Source organism: Centruroides sculpturatus, unplaced genomic scaffold, assembly GCF_000671375.1.
Source record: "Centruroides sculpturatus isolate CEXI.00-Female unplaced genomic scaffold, Cexi_2.0 scaffold1146, whole genome shotgun sequence".
NCBI classification, from domain to species: domain Eukaryota; kingdom Metazoa; phylum Arthropoda; class Arachnida; order Scorpiones; family Buthidae; genus Centruroides; species Centruroides sculpturatus.
The window spans coordinates 234,218-241,055 of NW_019385570.1; positions in this window are offsets into that span (position 1 = coordinate 234,218).

The following is a 6,838-nucleotide window of genomic DNA, read 5'->3' on the forward strand; positions in this document are numbered from 1 at the left end:
AAAATATACTCATCTTCTTCAAGTTTGTACCGTACTTTGGACGCTTGCGTTTCTGCGATAAAAAATTTCTCGTTCGATGTTCCCGATAATTTTCCATTTATCCTCCGCTATTTCAAAGTCAAAAATATTTGGAAAGGAGAAGGAAAATACGGTTTTATAATGTTGGCGAGGATGAAGGAATTAACGAAGTATGTAATGGATTATACGGTTCGTTCGAACGGTGTGCGGAAGACATGAGAGAAATATGTTTAGACAATGATAAGAAAACTTTGGTAGTGTTTAAAGAGATAAGTCCAGGAATGAAATATTATAAATTTTCTAAATTCTCTAAGGTTGACAAAGTTGATTAATATGTATTTCAAACGTCCTAGTACTTGTGTAATTGCCGGTCCTTCCCAATCTGGAAAAACCACATTGGTAAGAAAAATGATTCACAACAAAATTTATGAAAATCCTTCGAAAAAGATTTTATGGTGTTACTCCGTATATTTACCGTTTTTTCAAGAAGAAAAGGATATTACATTTATGTACGGGTTACCCGAATCTGTTCAAGGATGGGATTTGATAATAATTGATGATCTGATGCACGAACTGTCTCCAAAAACAGCATTTTTGTTTACGACAGAATCTCATCACTGTAATGTAAGTGTGATTTTAATAATGCAAAATTTGTTTCCGAAAAATAAGATTATGAGAGATATAAGTTTAAATACACATTATTTGATTTTATTTAAAAATAATCGTGATGAGTGTCAGGTGAATTGTTTAGGTCGCCAAGCTTTTGCGGGAAAATTTAATTTTTTCATGGATGCATATAAAAAAGCGACAGAAAAGGAATTTGGTTATTTGTTATTAGAATTTCATTCTAAAACGGATAAGAAATTTTCTGTGAGAGATTCTTGTTTTCCAGACGAACGAGTTATTTTTGGGATTTACTTACCGATAAAATGAAAAACGTAAAGAAAAATTATTATATGCTAACGCTTTTAGCGAAGACTACTCCTTCCCAACGAAAAGCCATATTAAAAGAAGCTACTCCCAATCAAGTGAAAGTGTTGTGTGAAATTTGTGATAATTTGCAGGGAGGAAATACACCCACCGATGTTCGTAAATTACGAAAATATAAAAAAATTATCAGGAAATTAAGCGAAAAACGCGTTGCTTTAAATACCAAGAAAAAAATTTTGGTTAATCAATCTGGTGGATTCCTTCCTCTTCTACTGGCGCCATTACTGTCAATGGCAGGAGGGTTAATCGGTAAAGTAATAGGAAAAAGAATCTAATGGCGAAGCAGATGGCCTTAGTTCCTCCCGAATTACTGATGAGTTATCAAAAACCTATAATATGAATTGGTTCTAATATCGAAGAATTACTCGAGAGTACAAATTTACCTGATGACGATAAAGTCAAGTTATTAAGTCAATTGATTTCGAGATATCAGAGAACAGTTTACGCTTCTAAAGAACCTGTCAGATTATCGGTCGTATCTAACCAAAATGAAGAAACAGAATCTCAACCGAAAGAAGAAACTGATGATGACAAATTCATGAAACAAATAATTTTATCAGTACCTCAATTATATCAAAAATATATACCTCATTTAATCGCTAAGTTGGATCAAAGTCATTACGGATGGAATTCTAAAGGTGAATTAACAATCGACGGAAAACCTGTTATCGGGAGTCATATAGTAGACTTAGTTTCGTATGTAATGAGAAATAGAAAAACCGCATTACCTCCAGTTGGTTTCATAGACTTTTTTGATGGCTTAAAGAAAATAAATATTTCTAAAGAGTGGATCGGAAACAAAAGTTTGGCGACATCATCGGAAAAAATATTCGATCAATCAACATCGGTCGAAACTCCCGAAGAAATTTTCTCTCATCAGTCGAAAAAATCTAAGAGGAAGAGGAAGAAAAATCTCGAATGGAAAAACTTTTGAAATCGATATACTATAATCCTAAATCTCCGGCGTCTTTTGGTGGTGTGAGTAAATTAGTTAAAGAATCAAATTTGCCGCGATCTGTTGTTAAAAAATGGCTGTCTTCTCAAGTAACTTATACGCTTCATAAACCTGTAAGAATTAAATATTCGCGACGAAAAACTATAAGTTTTTATCCTAACGACTTATGGCAGGCTGATTTAGTTGTATTAAAACAATTTTCTAGATTTAATAATGGAATAAAGTATTTACTAACTGTAATCGATGTATTTACTAAGTATTGTTATGTCGTACCGATAAAAGATAAAAAACCCCAATCGGTTTTTAAAGCTTTTCAAACGATTTTTAAAAAAAGAAACATTCCGAAAAATTTACAAACTGATAAGGGGAAAGAATTTTATAATAGATTAGTAAAAAATCTTTTTAAAAAATTTAAAATTTCATTATTCGACTCATTCCGATACAAAAGCCGCTGTCGTTGAAAGATTAAATAAAACTTTGCGAAATAAAATATATAGATTATTTACTTATCGTAATCCTTATAAATATATCAATAAATTATCGGATATTGTGAAAAGTTATAATAATAGTTTTCATAGAAGTATCGGTACGTCTCCGTCGGAAGTTTCCCCGCTACATCACAGCTCTATTTTCGAAAAGTTGTACGGTATAAAAAGACAGAATACGTTTAAATTTAATATTGGCGACCTCGTTCGAATTTCGAAAATACGTAAAACATTTAGTCGAGGATACCTACCTGGTTGGACAGAAGAAATATTTATTATTCACGATCGTTTATCGTTTCGTCCTCCGACGTATATATTGAAAGATCTAAATAACGAGATTTTGGAAGGAAGATTATATACAGAAGAATTACAGAAGGTAACAAAATAATGCAGTCAGACTTTTTCGTCACTCTGATAAGCAACGCCAGCATGGAGTTATTTCCCGAAAATAAGCAGTTTCATTTTACCGTGAAAATGAGTCCACCTATCGATTTACGCGGGAAATGGGTAGTAGGTCTGAGCGAGGTTATTATTCCTAGAAATTGGTTTAACATATCAAATCATAATAACGATTATACTATTACTAGACATAGAAGAGAAAAAATAACCGATTTAACATGGGAGATTCCATTAACTACAGGCGACGAGAATGAAGAAGGGGAGCTTTTCGATTGGATAAACGAGAATATAGTTTCGTTAACAGGATCTAAGTTAGCAGAATTTGTTTTAGACAAGGATTATAAAAATGTAAAACTAAATTTGAAAGAGGGATTTGAGTTTAATGTTACAAAAGAGCATGCTCACAAATTACTTTATTTATTAAATTTATCAACCAATAATATAATATTTAAACAACAGAGTTCGAGTTTAATATTGCGAGAAGAGACTAAGCAATATCTATCAAATCCTAGATTTTATAAAGATCAGTTTATAACTTTAGTAGAAAGAAATAAAAAAGTTTTCAAGGAAATCGATGTAGAGGAAAAAATTTTCATTCCAATAGGGTTACATTCCTCTGTTGAAAAATTTCTCGGAATTTTTAAATATATTAAATTAGCATTACTACCTAATAACAAAATCGTTTTAAAAGTTCATAAACATATAACGATTGAATTCGGAAACGAATTAAAAGATTTGTTAGGATTTAAAACAAGCAAATTTTCCGAAGGTGAATATGTGAGCGACTATCCCATCGAATTATCTGCGGGAATTTCAAAAATTTTTATTTATTCGAATATCGTTGCTTCTCATCGTGTTGGCCATATAACCGCTCCACGTTTAAGGGTTATACCTGTAATGGGGGAAAAGTCAGATCAGATAGTTAGAGTCTACCAATTACCTCTATACCTTCCTTTACGACGTAATTATATAGATACAATCGAAATCGAGCTGAGAACTGCTAGCGGAAAAGAAATCGTCTTTTTTGGAAGAAAGACATTATTAGTTTTATCCTTTAAACAGATATAAATATTGGTATATTTTATTTATTAACGTTTGTTCGTCTTTGTGAAGTAGAAAATGAAGCTCGATCCGCGAGATTGTATAGATTATTACTGCAATCAGGCAGGAGGAACGGTACTGAAACACAAGTTTCCATTATTTGCACGACAATTCGAAAGAGGGACTTATTTTGCCAGACTGCAAATACAGAGAGGATACGCATTTTTCGGGGATTTATTTCGTAAATCTATTCCTATTCTTAGTAGAGTAGGAAAGTATTTAGGGGGTAAAGCTTTAAAATTTGCATCGAATGTCGGATCAGATGTAATTGGAGGGAAGTCGTTTAAAGAATCTACAAAAAATCGTTTTGACGATGTACGATCTGAAATTAAGGAAGACGTGCTTAAAAAAGTGCAGACGTGATCGGGTATAAAAAGAAAACGACCGAAAAGATAAACTCAGTCAGAAAAGAAGAAGAAGAAAAAGCGAAAACTTAACGATATTTTTCGTAATTAAGAAACAATGAACCTCTATCCCTGCGGCTGTACCAAATCCGAATTAGATTTGTTTACTAATGTGGCGACACAGCTGGCTATCGACAATACGTATGAAGTAATCGCTCATCCTGTGGTGGCAATTAAGGATAGTAGATCACCTATAGAGTTTATTATATCAGGATCTGATGAGCATTATATGGATCTACATTCGATTTATCTATGTGTTCAAGCGAAAATCGTAAAGAAAGACGGATCAAACCTTGGCTTGGAAGAAAAAGTTTCTCCTATTAACTATTTTTTAAATAGTTTGTTTTCTCAATGTACTGTTTTTTTAAATGACAAACCAATAATTACGCATGTCAATTATCCTTACAGAAGTATATTAGATGCCTTGCTATTTAATTCGAAAGAAGTGCAAGAAACTTTTTTAACGAGCGCGTTATTTTTTAAAGATACTGCTGGACAAATGGATTCGATAAATTCGTTAGATGAAAATAATACTAACTACGGATTAGTTAAAAGATTTAACATCAGCGAAGGAAGTAGAATAATAGATTTAATGGGACGTCTTCATATCGATTTAGCGAACCAGCCTAAGCTTCTAACAAACAATGTAGACCTAAGAATTAAATTGGAAAGATCTAAAGAAAATTTTGCGCTAATGGCAAATAACAACGACTATAAAATTATTATTAAAAACGCATCGCTGAAAATTAATAAAGTAGACGTTAGTTCATCAATACAGATAGGGATTGAGAAAGCATTACAAACTGGATTAATTAAATTACCGTTCTTACGAACAGATGTGAAAGTCTTTACATTAACTAGCAGGATTCAATCTACAAGTATATCAAACGTTGTTATCGGTCAACTACCTTATAGAATAACTCTCGGATTAGTTTCTAATTCTGCATTTAATGGAAATGTGAAGTGTAATCCTTTTAATTTTAAAAATTATGATTTAAATTATATATGTTTATCAAAAGGCAATCAAATGATTTTTTCTAAACCCTATATTCCGGATTATAGCAATAACATTTATGCAAGAAATTTTATCTCGTTATTCAAAGATACCAGATGTATTCATCATCACAAGTCTATAAATATATCGTACGACGAGTATCAAGACGGTTATACTTTATATTGTTTTGATCTTACACCCGATAAATCAGGCTCCAAAAATCACATTAGCGTGAACCAGCTAGGAAATGTCAGTGTGGAATTAAAGTTTTTGAAGGCGATACCGGAAACCATAAACGTTATTTGTTTCCTAAAATATAATAATACCTTAGAAATCGATCATTCACAAACCGTATTCGTCGATTATTAATGAATACTGTTATGTTGTGGAGATTAGCAGCGAGCGATCCGAAAATAAAAAGAAATTTCGCAGGAGTGTTTGCATCCGACGATCTGCCATTTCAAGTTGGTAATAAACAATGTTTTATAATTAATTTAGATGAAAAAAATAAGCCGGGAAGTCATTGGGTATCGGTATTTTTTACGAAAGATAAAAATTCTTGCATTTATTACTTTATTTATTGCATTGCAAAAATTCTTGCATTTATTTAATTCTTGTGTCTCAATATAACAATTACTTGTATTAATTCTTTATTTAAGTTATTGCAATTTTATGTCTGTTCAAAATGAGTAAGAGGTGTTACGTTCGTTTTGCAGATGTGTGTAACTAGTGCTGGACTTTTGTATTGAAACTGATTTAGTAGTGTACAACGTATGGATGCGCCACATTCACAAACGATTTTATACTACGGACCATGTAGAAAAATGACATTTTACGTTGTTTTTCTACATGGTTCCGTATGGTTATTGCATATTGGTTCGATTATATAACGATTGTAACGTTCTATAAATTAATCAAATAGAAAATAGTTCGTTTGATTCTTAACAATTCTCATCATTTTCAGCGATAGGTGTTATATAATAATTACTATGGTTGTTGAAATACTGAATATAAACGGGGTTTGCTTCTAAAATCCGTGCAGGCGAAGTTGCGGGTAATAGCTAGTACAATATGTTTATAAACGAACTTACACTTGAAACACGAGTTTTTTTATACTTAGTAAAAAAGTTCTTCGTTGCTAAGTTATATTACAAATGGGTTATATTTACTTTAATAACTGTCAGAATCTAGGAGCCGATATTTTGTTCAAATAATTAAAACTTAAAAGGTAATAACCATTTTTTTAAATCGTGAGTCACAGTAAACTTACTTTCGATTTCAAAAAGTTCTTAGAGAAAGATGCTGATTTTGAAATCAACTTCAGAAGAAAGTTCTTTGTTGCTTCTTTTTTCAGGTGACTAAAATCGCTTCAATTCAATGGTTAGACCAATATCCTATAACTAAGATTAACACAGACGCTTTTCAACTGGAATTGGAAATAGAACTCTGAAGAAAGTTTGTGTCTGAACTGAAAGCAGATTTCTGTCGAATG